This window comes from Cupressus sempervirens, chromosome 7 (assembly GCF_028749045.1).
Source record: "Cupressus sempervirens isolate cs-2001-9-10 chromosome 7, ASM2874904v1, whole genome shotgun sequence".
Taxonomy (NCBI): Eukaryota; Viridiplantae; Streptophyta; class Pinopsida; order Cupressales; family Cupressaceae; genus Cupressus; species Cupressus sempervirens.
This window is the reverse complement of record NC_143124.1, coordinates 346,779,463-346,802,041: the sequence shown is the minus strand read 5'-3', so window position 1 is coordinate 346,802,041 and position 22,579 is coordinate 346,779,463.

The following is a 22,579-nucleotide window of genomic DNA, read 5'->3' as shown; positions in this document are numbered from 1 at the left end:
ATTTCCTCTGAACATGGCCAAACTAGGGCATAATATATATCAAATTTTATGGAAATGTTGACCCGGATCCAATGGCGAGGTCTGTTTTTACCCAGGAGGTCATTTTTGCATGCTACCCCCCAAAACTCTCATTTAAATGAAGACATCCGAAAAACCTTTTTATCCAACAATTTCCCATGCCCAAATCTTTTAACATCCCATCATAACAGCAAATCCAAAACCCTCAGATCTGCAACAAATCATTCATATATCTTGCCCTTTCTTTTATCCTCTCATGCATTCCCATGGATTCAATCTAGGGTTACAATAATAAAACCATAGCTCTGATACTACTTGTAAGGAAACTTGGCAATAAAGAATATAACTGTTTCCACATAACCCATAATAGATCTGAAATAAATACGGAATTAAAATCCACATGCAAGAGAATAGACAACATACCCACAAAATGTGACACAAGATATACCCTGGGAAACCCTCATTGAGGGAAAAACCCAGCCTCCAAAAGCATCCATCACCATGTATTATTCAGCAAAAAATACCATTGCCATACAACCATGGAAGCCTTCATGGCCATAGCCACAACCGAGCAAACTATGTGAACAAGCATGAATCCATGCCATGCTTTCAACCTTCACAAATGCTCCCTTGGCTAACCTGTCAAGCCTTGTCCCGCTCGACTCTTGCCTTTTGTCTTCTCCTTGTCACTCTTTCTCTACTCTCTATCTTACAACAACTACCCTTGTGGCTGCTTATATAGTAGCAAGTCCCACAAAACCACTAAGTGGTATTACATAAACCATGTGCTAAAACCATGTGCTACCTAACCCACTGACCCCACATTTAATATTGGGCATTTAATTGTTTTCCCCCAATATTAAATAATTACATGAAATATTATCACAATGTTACAATACAACTCATCAAGAATATTCCATGGGAATCTTTACATGTTGCACGTCCATCTAGGTACAACATTACATAATAAAAAATAAAATAATAAAATATAACAATATTATGCAATGTGTGCAACACCCATTATCTCAACATAGGAGATGAGGATGTGAAGTTTGGAAGAGTGCCAAAGTAGGATGCAAAGTTTGGAAGAGTGGAAAAGTCGGATGCGAAGTTTGTAAAGTAGGGAAATGGGGACACCCCCCTCATTTATAGGTGAAAATATGTAAGGCATAGTTGTGGAGTGCACATTTTCATTGCTTTGCACCTATGCTAATGTGCAAATGAATTTTTCATAACTTTTGGTGCATTAGAACACCTTGAGAGGTGTGCCTAGTGTGCCAAAATCCTTAATTTTTATCTTGTTTCCCAAAATTTCTTGAACTCTCAATCTTTAGATTTCACTAATAGGACCCAAACATGACAATGGGGACTAGGGGAGACCTCAAAGTGGCTTGAATCTTGAATTAGGAGTACAAAAAGCCTCATTTCTGCTAGGAAATGGGGCATGCATTATGCAACCACAACAATATTTTTGGATTAGGAGTTGAAATTGTCAAAATTCTAGAAGTTACTAATTCACCTCTCCCCTCTTAGTAACTTAGAATAGTCTTTAATATTTCTAATAATTGTTATTAGAGCTTTTTGTTTTGTAGGAGAAAAATTTAATAGCTTGAGCAAAGATCAAGGCCATGGAGATATTCAGACTTGACAAAGCTATTAACAATGAGAAGCTAGATTTGGAAATGGCCATTGCCCAATTCAAGAAAGAAAAGGAGAAACTCTCTCAATCCCTAAAAAGAAGAAAATAACTTACAATTCAAATGAGTGATCATCTCTACATTGAAGAAATAATTGAAGATCTTCATTCAAGCAGTTCAGAGAACTCCTAGAAAAAAATTAGAGAACTCCTAGAAAAAAATTGCTCCCTACAATAAGAAGTAAGGAAACTAAGAAGAGAACAAGAAATTCAGTCAGTAAGGTTATGCAACATCATGGAGTAGAAAAACAAGATAAAAGAACAGATAGATGGAAGGAACAATGAAATTCAAAACCAATCCCTTCAACAAGTAGACCTTATTAATCAACTCTCCAATGCAAATGAGGAAATCATGAGCCTAAGATTTGAAAATGAAAGAATAAGAAATGATCTAAATTCTAAAAAGAAAATAAATGAAAGATTATGAGATGATCTAAACTTTGAAAGGAAAATCAATGAAATGTTATAAAATGATCTAAACTCTGAAAGACAAGTCAATGAAAGAATGATGAAATCACAAGAAGACATGAATCAATTGAATGAGAAAAATCTCTATAGACAAAAAGGAAAAGTAGGAATTGGATATACAAAAGGAGAATCATCCAAGAAAAGAGTTAAAAAGAATCAAAGACCTAATTGCAATCACTATGGTAAGATAGGTCATACATCAAACAAATGTTGTAGTAATGGAAAAGAATAATTTAAATGGAAGTGCTACAATTACAATCAACATGGTTATAAGGCTAATGAATGCAAAGAGAAACCAAGATTTGAAGGAAAAAGTCACAAATGTAAGAAACATGGACATAAGTCATTAGAATGCAAAACCAAGATATTGAATCCAAAAAGAAAATTGTGAAAGAAATATTTGGTTAGGACTACAATAACTAGTGCAGATGTCATTATTATGGAGAATTTGGACACATTGGAATAAACTGTGTAAAGAATCATTTGAGGAAAAGAGATACTACTAAAAGATGTTTCATTTGTACAGAACTTGGTCATACTGCCAAGAACTACATGAATACTGATGAGAAAAAGGAAAAAGTTGATAACATCTAGAAATAGATGAGGCAACAATTGGTTCCAAAATCTACCCAGGATACAAGTCCAAGCAATGATCAAGTCACTCAAGAATTGGGTGACTCCATTTCTACTTAAGTTCTCAAAGGATAAACTAGAACTATATTATCAAAGAAGACATCCAAAAATAGTTTCAAATTGAAAGAAAAAAGTTATCCAAATTAGTATTTAGGATACAAAGGGGTCACCGAGAACAAGTGTCTATCGAGTTATCTACTCTACTAAGTAAGGTTGGGTCATATACTCTACCGAGAAAGGTTGGGCATGATGAAGATGCATGTGGTTACCAAGTCATGAAGACTTTGCTAAGTGTGTAATGCAAAGTAGTGGATGACAGTCTGTTAAAGTGATGTCAATCAATCTACCTTTTGTACTAAGAATTTATGGCAAAATTTTAACAAAAGGCATGAATTTGAAGTCATTTCCTACCATGAAATTTTGAGTGCTATTGCAAAGTGCGATCTTCAGAGCTTCCAAGTAATTTGAGTGAATTGTTCAGTGAAAGTTTTCAAATTCTCTCAAACCCTACCAAGTGAAGATGGCATCTAGCAGAAGCAAGGTCAAGTGAGGATCTGACATGCTAGTTCATGGAGTGGAATGGAAGGCACTAGATTCCAAACTCACTCCTGCAATCATCAAAACCCTAGATCCGAGTGGAGTGCAATCTCAAATCCCTCCAAAGGTACTTTAGATCAATGATATTCACACTCATTTCAAATATTTCATTCAAGAGATTGGTACATTGGAAATAGATGATGCCCTAGGCCAACTATGTGTAAATGGAGTTTTGAAACTCGAGCACCAAAACCTAGAAACCAAAGGGTTAACTCACATCCCTCACATGCCCCATAAATTTCAAGTTAAATGGTTTAGGTTTATCCTTAGTTAGGTGATAATGGACAGTTGTGGTTGGAACAACTAGTGATCTTCACAAAGAAGATGATTCATCAAATCACTAGTCTCCCAATGCTAGCCAAAGCCAAAATGAAAAAAAACCCTAGGTTAGAAAGAACTTGAAAAGAAAACCCTAGTAGAATGGGATGGCAGAGGAATGAAAATTAGCAATGTTTTAGATATGGAATTGAAGTTTGTCATTCACATCATTATGCACAAAATATATAGCTCTAGAAGGTTGAATAGTGTGTCATGTGAAGTTGTGGACTTGGCATACAAGGTGGTAAAGAACAATTTATCATTCAACCTTGTTAAGCTATTGTTGAAACTATTCAATGAGAATATGGAAAGCATAAGGACTTCAAAGAATAACTTGTATAAGTTTGGTTCCTTGTTAACTTGTCTATTCTTTTGTGTTGATAAAATTCTTCTCTTCAAAAGGCACTATTGTTTGGAGAAAATATATGCCTATGTTATATCAGATAAATGAGTTTATTGCTGAAATGGGTAAAAACTATAATAGTATTATGGACAATTATTTTGATTCATTTAAGGAAAAAATGAACAATAGATACCAAATCCCCAAGAAACTAGTTGGAGATTATAAGGATGATGTATGTTTCATGGTGGATTATGACAAAGTGTACATTTAGGTAGTTAAGCCTAGAATTGTGTGGGTAAAACCTCTTGGTTATGAGTTTAATATTGATGAAACTAAAGATATCATTGAAGTTCTTGTGAATAAGCTAGTTGATCCTAAGGCAACATATTTTGGCACATATGATGAAGCAAAATCCAAGATTGAACTTGAAATGAAGCTTCCTTAGGTGATAAACAAAGGAAAGAAGAGAATTGCAAAATTGAAAACCAGTTCTACCCTTTTGTTGATTGAGGGAAAAGGTGAAGATGAGGAAGTAGAGGATGTGGAAGTAGAGGAGGAGGTAGAATCTAAGGAAGAAGAGCCATTAAGGAAGAAAGGCAAGGTCATTATCACCAAGCCACAAAAGCCATCCACTATAGTATTCACAAGAAGATATTCAAGGAAGAAATCTTACAAGGAAGGAGGAGACATTGTATTCAGAAAACCCCCACCCAACTTCCAAGAAAGATTGAAAGGTTTGAAAGTAGGAGTTGGAATAACCAATTTTAAATTATTAAAGTATGAAATCAGGACAGCAGAGGAGTAGAAGTAGATTGAAGACCTTGTGATGGATAAGATGGGAAAATGGAAATACTCACTAGAGCAACTTGCTTCTCAAATTCCCAATGATTTATTGGAAAAGGTAGAGCCAAGATAAGATTTTTCTATGAAAATAATCAAAGATATATATGGGAAAACCTTGAGGTAGCTATTACTAAGCATATCAGATGCAAAGGTAAAAGAGTCACTGAAGAAAAATTGATCTGAAGTTTAATACATGTCTGATCTTGATGAAAGATATTAAAAATATTGTAAAGAATGCAACAAACACTTGGAAGAATATCTATCTATTACATAAACCAAGTGATTTTGTAGTTGATGTTAAAGATAATGATGATGAACAAGATAAGGAGAAAGATGAAGAAGAAAATATTGAAGAAGTAACTCATTTTGACAATGAAGAAGATGAAGAGAATCAAGGTCAAGAGGCTATTAAGGAAGCAAAGAAAGATGATGAGGAAACTAATCCAATTAAGATAGCTACAGTAGTTATTGCCTCACTTCCTCACTCTCCAAGCAAACCAGTGACAACATCAAGTGTGGAGACAACCTTAGCAAGTTTTATTGTGATCACCAGTGCGAATCCAAATGTTCAATCACTCTTTGCTCCTACTCATCTCAACAAATCATTGATAGAAGTGACCTCCACTTCATCTATTGAGCTATAGACTCTTCCTCCATCAACCAAATTAAGTACTTTAGTTTTGAGCATACCAATTTTGAGTACTTTTGAGCACATCAATTTTGGATTCTTCATGTGTTTCTATAAATATTCCTTCAATAAGCATAGTATCAATTTTTACAGCTAGTCCTAACATGTCTACTATTATTTCTATTCTAGGTACAAAAGCAATAAGTGTAAGGACAATTGAGCCCAAGGTTCATCTAAGCACACAAATTTTGGGAAAAGGAAAAGAGTTAGAGGAAGAAATTGATTTAGATGAGGAAACTGTAATCCCAAATTGGGATATTTCCAAGCTTACTCCAGACCAAACACAATCTTGGTGAACTTCTCCAGAAGAAGGCTAAACAACAAAGACTAAGAGAGGAGAGAGATAAGGAATTCAAGATAATTGAAGATGCAAAGAATATTTTGGCAAAGGTCATAGGTATTGAAGTTGATTCTTCTCAGCCAATTTTGTATTAGCTAGTAGAGGCAGTACATAGATTTAATGAAGATACTAATGGACAAGGTAAGCTAGTATAGAAGGCAAAAAATAAGTTTGATAATAAAGTGCTAGAGCATATTACTCATCAGATAGCTATATATCAAGTAGAACTTTCTACAATTTTGGGCAATTTAGAAATCTTATACAAATGTGTCATCATTTTTTGGAAAGCTATGTGATGTTTCTAAGTTTTCTAAGGAAATAAAGGAAAAATTGTCCAAAATAGATGAAGATCTAAAGGCTAGTGCTTAGTAGCTGCAACTTGACCCTAGTTCAAGCTCTACACATTTCAAGAAAATAATATTTTTGTCAAATATGCAAGCATAATTGCTCATAGAAGAAGCAAGGATTAGATCCACATTGATAGATATACAAAATATGATTCTTCCCATCATGGATGCATTGTAGAAACATATTGCACATTCAAAGACTCTCATCCATGAATTTTTTTTTGCCATTGTAGATCATATGATAGAATTTTTAGTAGAAGTCCAAATTGCACTTCACACAGGTAAGGTCCTACAAGATAATTGGGATAAAACCTTGGCAATCATTCTCAAGGTACATTCAAAATTTTTATCTCATTTTGGTGTTATTGTGTAAATAAATAGAGTAAATCTTTGGCATTAATGTCAAAAAGGGGGAGAAAGATATATTTATGGATAAAGACATATGTTATGGGGGAGAACATGCAATAAGATGAAAAATTAATGGGTGAGTAAGATATGTATAGTAAGATATGTTGTATATAGCAAGAAGGTGTATAGTATACTGTATGAAAGAACCTTACCATGTACAGATATATATCTCACAAAATCAATTTAAAAAAATCTCAAAAACAATATACTCTATCGAGCTAGTATCACAAGGTAATGGATAAAAAGTATTCAAGAAACTTTTTGAATTTATTTTTGGCTAATAAGTGTTTTTGTCACTAATGCCAAAGGGGGAGATGGTTGACATATCAGTCAAGTTTGTTATTAGTGACACACACTTATTTAGATTCTATATAGCTACCAAGATTATTGTATAACTATTAGTGTTTGCCAAGCATTTTAATTGTTGCTGAGTTCTATGGTTGCTACTGAGTCCTTTGGACAAATCTTAGTGGTTACCAATCAATCACACTTACAGTGAAGATCAATAGTGTAAACCATGCATCTCAGTGTATGCTAAGTTTACCAATGCATGTCAAGTTGTGTAGTGCTCATCGAGTTCACAGTGTATGTGATGTGAGTTCAATGTTAACTAAGCTTCTCATTGTTAACCAAGTGACTCAGTTTATATCAAGCTTGAAGTGATAGTGTTTACTGAGTCATAGAATGGAAAGCAAGAGACTCAATTTATATGACAAGTTTCACAATGTCTACTGAGTTTAAGACTACTTGGATGTGATCAGTATGGACCAAGCTTCTACGTTTAGCAAGTGCATGATGATGCCAAACATTGACAATGGATGCCGAGTATCAGAACCTCACCAAGTTAGTCTTCAGAACCTGAGTGTCTTCATATGGGCTGAATTTGTAATATTTGTGTTAACTTGTATTATGGCCAACTTTGTAATTTGTATTATTGGATTGGTATATATATGTAATGTATTATATCATATCCAAGTATGGAAGGAATGTGAATGTGAATACAATGTAAGCGAATAATCAAAGAAGAGCAAAAAGAGAAAATTACAAAGTCTACAATAGTATAAGGAGTAGAAAAGTCATATCTATCACAACAAGGTGATTTTTACTTAAAAAATATAATTTAGTCATATCAGAGATCATCTATTGTTTCATCCTATTAGGTGGATCAGTCAAATCCTTTTGTGAGGTAGACCTAACAGTCTTTTGTAAATCTCTTTATTGAGTGCATACTTCATTGTATGTTTATAAATCCTTTCACAAGGTGGACCTAGTAGTCCTTATTGCTCCTAATAGGGTAGATTATCAGAAGTGATCAGTGTAAGCTTTAATAGGCTAGCTTTATACTGTAGTACTAAAGTTTGTGGGTATCATCCCCACCCTAGTTTTACTTTCTATTTTGAAGGTTTCTGGGTCACCAAATCTTTGTGTCACAATGTTATGAATGCTTTCATTTTTTTAGTTTCTTATGCATGCAATTAGATTAGATTATATGTGATGGATTATATGGTAATTGGATTGTTGGATTAAGAGTTAAAATTGTTGAAATTCTAGAAGTTATTGATTCACCCCTCCCCTCTCAGTAACTTAGCATAGTCTTGAATATTTTGAACATGTAGTAGCAATAAAAAAGTGTAATTAGATCATGTGGATGAAAAAAGTGTTAAAGGACATTGGAATTGAGTTTTCATAACTTGTTATCATACATTTTGATAACAAATATAGTAATTATGTCTAAGATTCATGTGTTACATTCTAAGACTAAGCATATATTGATTATGTATCATGTTCTGAGAGAGAAAGTTGTAGAGAAAAAAACATATTAGAGTATGTGAATACAATAGAGAGGATTGCATATATTTTTAGGAAGCCTTTTCCTAAGGATATATTTGAGTATTAGTGAGTTATGCTTGGGGTGATGCCCATACCTACTTATGAATAGGTGATGTAGAGAGTGCGTCAGTCTAGTGGTAAAAAGAATTATTGTTTATCTTGATTGAGTGTTGATGCTTCTTGTATGGGGGAGTATCTTTGGTTGAGAAAAGTCATCAAGGACTCTTGGTAGCTAGTACCAAATAATATTTTTGGATAATTTAGTTGGTTGAAGAATTTGAGTAGATGATTGGCATAATGATGCCTTTGTCATTGATGTTAATGAGGGGGAGAATTGAAAAAATCTCCTATGAATGGGAGAGAATGTATAGGGGAGAATTATTCATGAGATATTGATGTCAAATGGGGAGAAACATTGAGTTATATCAATGGGGGATAAGTGTGAACAATTGATGAAGTGTTACTCCTATGAGTTTCAAATTTGATTGATGAAGAGGATTTGAAAAGAAGAAAGTTGTGGCAAAAAAAAATGTTGGATTTGATATTTTTGGAACTTAGATGTTTTTCATCTATATTGCCATCAATGCTAAAGGTGGATATTTTTAGCATGAATTCTAATGATATTCCTTTGGGGGAATTTCCTAAGCATTGCTAGAATAGTTGGAGATATTGTTACCAGGATTGGCATGTTGCATTCATGACTATAATTTTTATTGATTACAACATAGTATTATTTCTATAAAGACTGGTAGCATAACAGAAAAAGAACAAGGTCATACAAATTGTGTGTTGATGATGAAGTCAAGTGTAGTTGAGGATATGCTCTACAATGTGTCCTAATGATAAGGAAAATTGTGTGTGTAGCAAGTCAATGATATCTAAGAGCTATACAAGACTTATAGAAGATAAGGTGCAAATAGAGTACCTGAGAAGTGCTTACTAATGTTCAGATTGTATCTCCTAACATGGATAGAATCTTGTTGAGAAAAGTTAGATAGTGATATTAGACATTCCGATGATGATAGCAATGAATGCATGAGGTTAAAGGTTGCATGTGTGAGAAGTTGTAAAGATTGTGAGCTGATAGTGTTTTGTAATTATGAAAAATGTAATGAATTTTAATATCTTAATGAGGTCCTAAAATAATTAATTGAGAAAATCTCAAAGTAGACTCAAAGAATTATTATGACGATGTGATATAAAGGATGACTATTTTTATTGTGATGAAAATGATTATGTATTGAGAAAGTAATACACAAAGTTAGAAAATGTGTGCAAGTGATCCAAGGGATTATTGGATGTGAAGTTGGTGATCTGGTATTAAGATAAGAAGAGGTTTGCTCTAGTCAAGAGGACAAATAAGGAGTTCAAGTTATTCTACATTCTATTATTTTGCAAGGAATGACACAAAAATTAGTTGGATAGTGTATTCAATGGTATTGCCCCTAAAACTTTATAGATAGTGGGTTCATCTTCCTTCCACAACCCTTAACAAGGTTGGCATAACTCCTAATAGGGTTAGAATCTCCTAACATAGTTTCAAAGTCTTTTAATAGGGACTAATATGTACTTAACATATTTCATAGACTCCTAACAAGGTCCATCCTCATACAAGGAACTTTTATATTAGTACATCATTTTGTGGGTACCATCCACACTGAGGATTTCCCTTTGATCAAGGGTTTCCCTAGTTAACATATTTGGTGTATTTGTGTATGTGTATCTTTTTATAGTTTTTGATTATATTGATCACATGTTTAAGGTTTAATAAAGTTGATAAAATTTATATTGATCTTATAACTGATTCACCCCCACAATAATCTTGGTGGATTTTATAAAAAAGACTATGTTCCTTGACCTCAATCATCATTTAACATATTGGTCATCACTAAAATTTATTTCTTGGCCTAGATTTTATTTGCTCTAACTTTTACCAATGCTCAATACACACTATATTCTACTCATCCATAACTATAACTCAGTCGACACAAGCATCCATTGACTTCTATTATAAGTTCCTTAATATTCTTCTTTGTAGCTCCGTTTAACCTATGCATTTTTTCTTTTAATGATCATCTCGTATAGGCTTCAACTCAACTATATTCTCCACTTTATTATATGATCAAACAACATATTATCTTGTCAAAGTCCAATTAATCAAGTGCCCATTGTAATTTGACATAACTCAACCTTTCCACTAGGTATACTTATTATCTCCTCTTCTCAAATCCTCTTCATCAATCATTTTGATATGGTAGTCTAATCAGGTAGAAACTATCTCACCAATAAGGTTGTACATCAATGATAATATAACTAAAGGATTTTAGGAATAAAAATCCACAAAACTCAAAGAAAACCTACATGAAAGACCCTTTCATAGATAAGAAAAAATAAAGAAAAGGCAAGTGTTTGGCTATGAAAATATGGTAAATTATATTATTAGATTGAAAAGAATAAATGAAATTTATAATTGATCAATCCTTATAGAAAGAGATCGTAAAACCTAAGAGGGAAACCCTAAGAGGTAAATGAAATTTCATAATTTATATTTAATTATTAAATGGAAATGCATGTGCATAAATTTAAATCTTAAGAAGGGAGTAAAGGTAATTTAAAAAATGAAATTAATTTAACCATTTAACAATAACAATTATTCCAATTTTAGCTTCCAACAATTTGCCTCTTTGGAATTGATGACAACACCTATAGTTACCATGCAATCCAAAAGTTAACTTGAATGACCTCTATCAACTCCCTCTGTATTAAATAATGGATCTTCATTAATATCCTTAGATTCATTCTAATTCTCACCTCAACCCCCAACAATCTCCCTAATCTTCATCTTTTATTTTCATTCTGGTTCTCATATATGTAGCTCTAATAGACAATAGTTCTAAACATTAATTGTATAAACAATTGTAACAAATAAAAACTCTCTCTATCATATCATAATGTCTTGACTTCTTCATTATTTTATATGGTAACTATACATACTCTCCCTCTTTCACGTTATTGATGGTAACTACCTCACTTCTCTTATCTCCATCTTTGAGAACAATGCCAACAATACTTCAATCTATCTCATACATCTTCAACATATAGATATCTCTTTGTTAGATCTCTAAACTAAATTCTCCCTCTATTTGCTTATGATTGTAACTCTATCAAATTCACAACTCAAAATCATCATAATCTTCTCACAAGCTTTAGGGAGGTCCTAAAATGTGACCTTCTATATTAATTTGTAAGATAATCTTGATGAAAAGATTTAATGTAGAGCTCCATCTTAGCTTAGGTAGCTTCAACTAAGGTAATGAATCCCAATTTACCTTGTAAAAATATCAACTATCTATTCCTTTGTATTCACATACTCCAATCTGACTTCTTTGTCTTGTACTAACTCTCTCAAGTAATGATACTTGATATAAATGTGGTTGGTCTTTGTGTGCATCACATGATTCTTAGATATGTTTATAGCACTTGTGTTATCACAGAATACAACACATGGTTCAATTATCTCTTCCTTCATTCCTTTTAACAATTTCTTGATCCATACCATGTTTGAACAATTAAATGCCACTGCTAAATATTTAGCTTCTCCCATGGACTAGGGAATGCAATTCTTATTTTTTCTTGTCGATCAAACTAATCTACTTCCTAGAAAGAGAGCTCCACCACTTTTACTATTTATGTCATCAAAAATTTTATCCCAATCTACATCAATATATACGTTAAGTTCAAACTTGTCATTCCTTTTGTAGGCCTCTCTAAGTTTTGTTCTCTATTAGTGTCAAACACTTAGTCATATATAAGGAGGATTCATTCAATCATCACTATGACCGAGTAACTCTATATAGGTTGATTCATGTAAAGACTTGTAAATAATCATGTATATATCAAGCTCTATAGGAGCTGAACAAGTCTTTAGTCACTGAGTACTTCCCTAGAAGCCGAGTATAGTGAATGCCAAGTAGAATGAGCACTAAATATTAGGTTATAAAGAAGAATCTTAGTAAGTTAAGTCCAAGTAACATCAAGCATAACAATTATAATAGAGTGTTTGAGACAATATATGCCAAGAAACATAGAGTGAAAAAAAATGTCTAAAATGGTTAAACTTTGAGGTAGATTGATGGGGAAGATCTAACTACTTCTAAATAATTCTTCTATCTCAATGCATTAATTTAGTTCTTGTTGAAAAAACTTTTTAATTATATGTTGTCTTTGACATTACCCAAAATGTCAAGCCTCTACTAAGTAATCAATGATAATCGAGCTCACTTGGGCATCGAAGGCAATTTCCTATACATGTCGAGGATTCAGTTATAACCAAGTTTAGAGGCAATATTTACCAAGCTTAGTTGGTTAATGAAGCAAAGTCTATATTGACTAATTTTAGTTAGCTATCAAAGGGAAGCCAACATGAAGTCAATATTGATCTAGTTGGGTCGGTTAACATTAGAACTTTTGTGTTAACCAAGTACTCAAATCTATATTAGGCGATTGTCAGCATATTAAGTCTAATAAAGTTATTGGTTAATACAAGCTAACTTAAGGGATGATAATTTTTTTATTAAAAGAGTATTCAAGACAACTTGACAAGGTAAATCATATAAAAAAAAATTTGAGGATTGAAATGTGGAATTGAAGAAGATGAACAAGGAAGTGAATTTGGAAGGATATATGTAAGAGAAAAAGTATCTAAGTTGACCAAGCTACAAAGAACATTCTGATGAAGGAGGATCAAGTAATCAAGCTAGAAATAAGATTTGAATCAACAAAGTTAGTTGTGTCAGCAATCAAGTCAATTCATTATTACTCTCTAATAGTTGTAGTAGTGAATCACATCTCCTAATTAAGTTAGCCTAACAAATATTTAGAAAATCCTCTAACAAGGTGACATTTCTAGATTGAAGTGTTAGGTGACCTCTAACAAGGCCACTCCTAATAGGGTGAATTAAATCCTCTAACAAGGTCACACCTAAAAGTGTGTTTTGTAACATTTAATAGGGTTGGCTCCTAATAGGGCTCACTTCAGAAGAGTGAGAAACAATAACTAGTTACAATTGGTGGTTTTCCCAAATTGGGTTTCCATGTGAAATCTTGCTATCTCTTGTGTTCATGTTATTTCCTTTATGCTTTTGCAACTAAGTTATTTATGGTTAAACACATTAAATAGCTTAAGATCTAATTATCTCTATACTAACTGAGTGATAATATTAAATCTAGTGTTAACCAAGTTACATTAGAAAATTTAGTGTTAACTGAGTATTACTCAGTATTTGGTTTAAAGTTTTGTTGACCTGTTAAGGGAGTTGGATTTGATTTTGTAGTAATTAATTCACCCCTCCCCTCTCAATTACTCTATCTAATTTACAACAATTGGTATCAGAAAAATTGGTACTTGTAGATAAGATTTCAAGTACCTAAGCTAAAGATCAAGATGTCTTACAGAAGGGAAATTCCTAAGTTGAACCGAGATAACTTCCAAGTGTGGTAGGAACTCATGAAGCTGCATTTGGCAACCATTGGATACATATGCCTAAAATATCTAGAGAAAATTTATGTGGAATCTACTTGACTATTGTCTGTGGACCAAATTGTGGAAAATAAGAATCACAACATAATGATGATTAACATTGCCTCTACTCTCAATTATCTTGAATTTGATGAAGTCAAGGATTAACCTACTACTCATGAAATGTGGATCAAGTTGAAAGATATCTATGGAGAAGATGACAATGTGAGGAGAGCTAAGGTAGAAAGCCTAAGAGGTTAGTTTGATCAAATAAAGATGAGAGAAGATGAAAACTAATATAGGAGCATCCTGGCTATAAGAGCAATCTTGCATCAACCAATTTTTTTTTATTTCAGTCTTTTCTATTTTAATTAGGACTAGTAGATAAGGAGGTTGCTATTTTTGGGAGCTTGCTATTTTTGGTAAGTTTTCCATATGAGCTCAGAATGTTCTCATTTTCTATAGGAAGGTTCATTTTAGAGTTGTAAGCCTACCATAAAAATCTAATTGCTCAAGCATAAGTATTAGGGAAGTCATTGAGGATTTTTGCTAGAAAAAAATTGTAGAAAAATCTTTAGGCTCAGCATTAGAGGCCTTAGAATGCCCAAATGAGATCCAAAAACTTGATGGAAGGGTGCTAACATGGTTTTGAGCCTATAGATCATGGGCTGGCATTTCTAAAAAGTGGTTATAATAGCCAATTGGAGCAACAATTCGTGAGTTATGACCTTCTAAAGTTGGGCTACCCAAAATTTCTAAAATACTTGTCAAAGATATATTTGGCCAAATCTATATGTTTTGTTAGGGTCAATCGGTCCTTTGTATTAAGTTTCAATGTCTAGAACCTTCTTGAGTAGCATAAAATTGCCTATTTAAGGAAGGCCCAAACATTTTCTACAATAGCTCTAGGTGATAGTTCATAGCTTGTCTTGTAGATTATTGTAATGAAGGCACCCATGTGAGTTAGTATATTATACTTATGAATTATGTAATTTCACATTTGTGACACAAATAAGAAGTTCATATTTTGTTATCACATTTACTATTATTTCTTTGTTTTTGTTATGAGTTTATGGTTTTAAGGGGAACACCCTTCATAAAAAAAATTGCACAATACAGTGAAAGAATCAAAGCATGTGTGAGTACAATCAGAGCCTCAAGAGGGAAAATTGATGTTATGACAATGGTCAACAAGGTACTCAGAACTCTTCTTCCTATTTATGAAATTAAAATAGAAATGAGATGTGATCCCAAAAATGATATAACTTTGGATGCACTAGTAGGAAGGTTGACAACCTTTGAGTTTGAAAACTTTGATAATGATGTTCCTAACTTTGGTAGCATTAAGTTTGCATTTCAAGCTTAACTATCACTCAAAAAGAAAGGTGGAAAATCTAAAAGCAAAAAGTTTGATGGTGAAGATGAAAACGTTTCTTATGACAACCTTGAAGTCATTAAAGCCCTACTTGCAAGAAGATTTCCTAAAGGCAAAGGAAAGTACAAAGGTAAAATACCTCTAATTTGTTTTTCTTGTGAAGAAGTTGGTCACATTGCTGCAAGGTGCCCAAATAAAGAAGGAAAAGAAGAAAAAAAATATGACAAGTACAAAGGATAGAAAGATTTCAAAAGCTACAAAGAATAGAAGGATAAAGTTTAACAACATTAGATTCAAGGTAGAATTCATGAATGGAAAGGCCAAGTTACTAGATGGGAAAGAAAATCTAGTTGGGACTAGCAATCAAGCAAAAGATAATCTATTCTATCTAGGTCTAACTAAAAGTTCATGTTTCCTATCTCAAGTAGAGGAAAGTTGGTTATAGCATAAAATATTGTGTCATGTGAATTTTGATAACCTATTCAACATAAGCAAGAATAAAAGAGTGAGAGGCATTCCTAGTCTAAGGAAACCTGATATGGGTATTTGCAAAATTGTCAAATTGGAAAGATGGGAAAAACAAGTTTCAAAAGAAAGAACTATCATTTTGAAGAATTTTTGGAGTTGATTCAAATAGATCTTATTCGACCTATTGGCAGAGAAGGCTACTATGGAGATAAGTATTTCATTTTATTTGTTGATGATTATTCTAGGTGATGACAGTGATGTAATTAAAAGATAAATCTAAAACCTTTCAAAAATTCAAGTGGTATCTAGCTAGAGCAGAGAAAGAAATAGGAAAGAAACTAAAATGTCTAAGGTTAGACAGAGGAGGAAAATTTATCTCAAATGAATTCAATAAATTTTGCAATGAAAGAGGAATCAAAAGACAAGTATTTACATCTAGTAAACCTCAAGAGAATGGCATATTAGAAAGAAGAAATAGATCCATAATGGATTGTGCAAGAACACTGATCATAGAGAAAAATGTTGCAATCAAATCATAGAATGAATCAATCAGTATAGTAGTTCATACCTTGAACCAAGTTCAATTGAAGAAATAAATAGATCAAACACCCTATGAATTATGGTATGGCTATACACCTAATGTCTATTATTTCAAAGTATTTGGAAGCAAATGTTATATCTTAAAAAATAAAAAAATGGAAATTTGATGTGAAAATTGATGAAGACATATCCTTAGGATACTCTAGCAAAATCAAAGCATACAAATGTCTAAATCTTACTACTCACAAGGTTATAGAAAGTTCACATGTAAAAAATGATGAGTTTACGGAAAAGAGTGAGGAGCAAAGTAGAAAAGAACCTGGAAACTACATGTTGGTGTTTTAAAACTACCAATTTATAAAAGACTTGATACCAAGATGTAGGGGATGAATTTCAGTCTAAAGGTAGCTACTTCCTATATTCAACTGGAAACTCTTTAGATCTGAACCAACTTTAATAGAATCATAGGGATTCTCTACACTTTTGGTTCCACAAGACCAAGTTGGCTGCACCTTAGGGATGGAATGATTGGATATTTGATACTTTCTTTGTAATTCACTCACTAACATTCTTTTCTTCAAATCTATCCCCTATAGCAGAAATAGTCACAATTCTTGTCAGCTTTGCAAATAATTCTTGGTGACAACTAACTATAACACACATAAGACTATTATAAATAAGTGTTGACCAACAATTTATTTCTTCATACCAAAAAGTAAAAATTGATTTGATTTATATTTGTTCTTTTTACAATCACATAATTTCTTCAATACGAATCCAAACTAATGATCAGTGCCTTATCCATTGTCACACAGAGTCTACCTAGCAAAACTTTGAACTAATTAATTGCCTTACAATTAATTTAATTAGTAGTTAACCCTAAACCCCATTCTTTGAATATCCCTCTCATTTGATTGGAAATCCTATCAATTTATTGAAGCACTTACTTAATTGCTTGAGTTAAAAGCAACAACTAATTGATAAACAACCTATCCTAGTTGCATTAAATTGTATGAACCTCGCTCATTCAAACCCAACATAACCAACACATAAAAATGGAGACAAAATCTAGACAAATATATAGTTATAGAACATTTTTATAGTATTTATCTTCTTTTAAAAATAATATATTCACTAGAATAACTTAAGTATAACTCTAAATATGACAAAAGGCCATTGTTTGTTCACTTGTATTCTCAGATTTGCAAAATGAATACACCAAAAAAAATTGACACACAAAACTAACTAGACCAACTAAAAATATAATAAATTTGAAAATTAAATTAAATTTAGACCATTCTCCAGCCTTGGGAACTCACTTATATAGTGTGAGATGCAACAAGCTATGTGTATAGGGGGAAAGGGATAGTTTTCCTTCGAACAAAATATTTACAAAAGCACAAAAGTTATTGCCATAAAAAAAATAAAAAACTTTGGCACTTCCTTGTATGCCATCAACAAAATGTCTTTATCATTCATCTCCTCATGGTGGGACCAATTTAGTTGCAATGGTTGCTTGTTGATCCTCTATATTTGTTGATTGGCTCTATTGAATTTGTTGTTCTTCAAGCTATGGGGCTACTTGGTTTGCACTTGATGTGTTAGGTTCTTTGATTTGGATATTTATCACAATTTTTTTATCTTCTGCCATGTCATTAGTTTTGGTTACCATATCCATGGTTGCAATAGGTTGTTCTTCTTTATTATTTCTATTTGAATTGACACATCAACTAATTACACCTTTTCTACACTTTTTACTTCAAATTCTTCTTGCAACAACTATATTGCTAGCTCACTGGAGACCTCTTGCAATAATTTATCTTTACTATTTGGTAAACTCTATGATATATCAATTTTCACTAAAGAAATAAAAGATAAACTATTAAATATTGATGAGGATCTGAAGGCAAGTGCATAGTAGTTGCAACTTGACCTGAGCTATAGCTCTACCCATTATATCAAGATCAAATCCGTGACTAATATGTAGGTAGAATTACTAAGAGAAGAGGCAAGAATAAGAGCTACATTAATAGATATATAGAATATGATTCTCCCAAACATGGATGAATTGTAAAAACACATTACAAATGCTAAAACACTCATCCATGACGACAACTTCTCCTTTGTAGACCATATGATAGAACTGTCAGTAGAAGTGTAGATTGCATTGCACACATGCAAGGTGTTGCAACAAAATTGGACAAGACTTTGGCACTTATCTTAAAGGTGTATATGCTACTTTAGTATGTTAGAAACACTAAATTAAAACAATCAAAAAGCATTTGCATACTAATTTAACATAACTTCATGAGAGAAAAAGTGAAGTCCTCAAATAAGAATATAAGCCATGGATAGGCTCTCTCAATGAGGATGATCACTTGATCTAGAGGTGTGTCTAATAGCTAAGATGGCTTGATTATGTATGTATGCTCAAATGCTCAAATGGGCTTCAATAGAGGATTTTTGATAGATTTTGGTGAATGGATTTGATGTAAAAATGGCTTCTCAAAATGGCATTATGGCTTTACTTTCTAGATGGTGTTGTGTTTGCAAAGGGGAAGGATCCAATTTATAGGAAAGAGGCTTGAGGTATGGAGGGCTAAGATGGAAGGAAAGGAGAAAGCTTATGGAGAGCTTAGATTGAATGAGAGGAGAGCACATGGATTGTACTTTCCTACAGCCAATCAGGGAGTGACACATGTCACAGGGTGAGAGGATGGAGGAAAGGGAAAGGATGAGTCAACAAAGGAGGCTCAATAGATAATATCTTCATAAAGACCCTTCATAAGTGCTTTGTAAGAGCATTGAAGGAGAGTGTAAGAGATATTTGAGGGTCATTTATGTTGGAGGGTGATGAATTTCGACTTGGGTTGGATTAGGAAGGTTTTAAGCTTGCTTAGGATTGTGCAAATGATTAGAGGATGGATTAGGATGGTTTAAGATTAGCTTAGGGATAGGCAAGTGGATGGAAACAAATGAGGGTGGGTGAAGGAGGAGATATTTGTTAACATTGGCTTGGGTTAGCAAGTCTTAACCCATGTTTAGGGAATGTGACAAGGTTAGGAGGGGATTAGGATTAAGATTAAAGATAAGGATTGACATCTTCTAGAAGAGTCTAGGCTTTGGATGAGGATGAAGACTTTCTAGAAGAGTTTAGAACTTCCTAGGATGAGGATAAAAAAAGGTTTTTTAGAAAATAAATAAAGTTTTATTTATTTCAAGGGTTTGAGTTGAGGAGATATTTATTAAAACATTTTTAATAAACATGAGGATTAACATTTAATCTTAATTAAATATTTTGAGTTGGGATTAGAGATAGGAAATGATGAGATTAGCCTTTAATTGGAATTAAAGAAGGATTAGAAGATTTTGGAAGAGGTTAGTGGTCTTAAGGAAATTGGCCAAGTTTTGGGCAAAAAATAAAATAAAAAATTATTTTGGAATTTTTGGTCAATTAATTAATTAATTAATTAATTAATAAGGAAATAATGCTTAAATAAGATTTAAATTTTTTTGGGAGGGATTCCTTAATTAAATATTTTTAATTAAGATAAAGGGATTTAATGGCATAAAAATACATTAAATAAATAAATAATTAATTAATAAATGATGATATCATCAAGGACTTTTTCAGAAAAAAAAAAATACTTTATTTTCTAAAGGATTTTTAGGTGTCCACATTTTTCCCCTCTTTGACATAGTGTTGAAACAACACTATTTCAAAGAAGTTAAGATATAAATGACACAAGGAAGATGTTTTAGCAACAAAGTTTCCCTAGTCTTGGATAAGAAGGAGATACTAGACCATGAGATGCCCCCTCAAGAAGGTGGCAAGGAGAGAAAATGAGGCTCGATGGCTTCTTGAAAAAAATAAGAATCCGAGATAAGCAAGGAGACTCAGATTGGCAAAGAGAAGGGGCTGAATTAGCTCAACTCTCACTATGGGAGAATGATAAAGGAGAATCAGATGCACAAGAGGAAGCAAGCTTAAGACTTTAGGGAAGGTGGAGGATGAAGGAGTGAAGCACTATAAAAAGGAATTCAAGATAGGGAGAAGGATGAGGGGATTATAAAGCTGATGCAATAGGATTTCAAAGAGTCATATTGGTAGAAAATGGGTTTCGGAGATCCCTAGGACTAGAATTGTGGATCTCGAAAGAGGAGGCTTGGAGGATTGATTGGATTGGTGGATCTCTAAGACTAGGATTATGGATCCCTAAAGCTAAAAGTGAAGATTGATTCAAAGAGATACTGATGCATAAGCTAGGGTAGGAGAGATAGATGTTAGATATGGATGGGGGATAATGGAGATGAAGGCAATCCATTGAAGCTTTTTGAGCATGGGGATACTTCAAAAAAAAGTACCACCATGTAGTTGAGCACTAGATTTGCTATAGGACTGTTGGTTAATTACCAAGGCTACCAAAAACATCAAGGCCGTGTCACCAACCATCCACAGGACTCACAGACTGACTTGAAACAAACACACAAGGATTGCCCTAGTATCACACATGAAACCTAGAGGAAATAGCATGGAACTAACACCGGGTAACCCACAAGCAAAAATGAAACAAACAAAAGACCTAATCAAAACCTTACGCTCAGATTGCCCCATTCACAATATATCATGATATGGAAGATCATGGCAACCTTGAGGAGGGAACAAAAAGATTGCTTGGAAAAGATACCTCAAGACCTAAAGGGAAGATTCGAAATAAAAAGAAAGAGAAAATCCAAAAGAGAACCATCTACCAACGAGATGGGTAGGATGAGGTACTAATGGACCAAGATCAGACATGAGGAAAGCTATATCCTACAAGGATCTATAGGAGTGCACCTAAGTTGATGGATCTAGATGAGTTATGCATCTGGCAAGTTGAATTAAGAAGGATAACACTTTGGTGATAGGAGAGCTAGCTAAAGGATGCATTGGAATAGCTAACCAAGGTTTGTGCGATGTGTGCAAGATGCTAATCAAGGATGAACTAACATGAAAGCTGAATAGATACAATGGTACTAAGCTAAAGAGGATGTACAAGCTAAACGACCAAGATATGTTACAAATGTACAAGGTTGTTCATGTTTGGGTTTTGTGAGATGGAAATGTTTTAGAGTGTGCTAGATGGATAGTTGGATAATTTGATGGTTTTGTGAAAAGCTTAAGGAAAATGGGATTCTTTTTGTGCATGTGATAGGATACAAACTAGGATACAAGATTATTTACAAGCTAGAATATGGTACAAGTTTTGGATAAGATTTGGATATACAAGCTATTATACAAGGGATGATATAACATTTACAAGGTATGATACAAGCTTTGGTACAAGATTTACAAGCTGAGGTACAAGATTTACAAGCTATACAAGAGGTATTTGCAAGCTTCATTAGATGTTGGATATTTGGTTGTCATTAGATGTTGGATATTTGGTTGGAACACCAAGGGAACAAGCAAGTGTTTTATGGGATGGTGAGTGGATGGATGAGGGATAGGATAGTGATAGATAATGGATTAGTCTTAGTACACAAGGCACCTGAATTACCAGGTTTTCAACAAGGTACCTATCCAAGGTGCTTTAATTGCCAAGTTTTCACCATTGGATGTTTATTTCTCTTTACTATTTTTTTGTATTTTTCAAAAGCTGGGTATACCAAGGATCTTCAAGCATAGAACTTCTCGAGATGAATGATGTTAGTAGAATCATTCAAGAGTTCTTCTTCCAATGTAGATAGCTGATAGGCTCCAGAGCCAAAGCAAGCAGTGACAACATAAGGGCCAAGCCATGTAGGTTCAAACTTACCTTTCTTTTCTCGATTTTCTTGGACTTTCATGTTTTCTTTGAGGACCATGTTGCTCGGCTAAAAGTGTTGTGGAAATACCTTGTTGTGAAAATTATTTTTGAGATGAGTTTGGTAGACTGTGAGATGATCATAGGCTTGTTGTCTCTTCTCATCTAAGAGATCTAACTGGGTGAGCCAAGCTACTCTGTATTCTTCATTTGATATTTGCCCTCGCAAAGATATGCACAAGGAGGAAAGTTCAACCTCTATGGGTAGTACCGCTTCAACACCATAGACTAGGGAGTATGGAGTTGTTCCTGTGGATGTATGAAAGGAGGTTTGATAGGCCCATAGGGCTGGATTTATTTGTA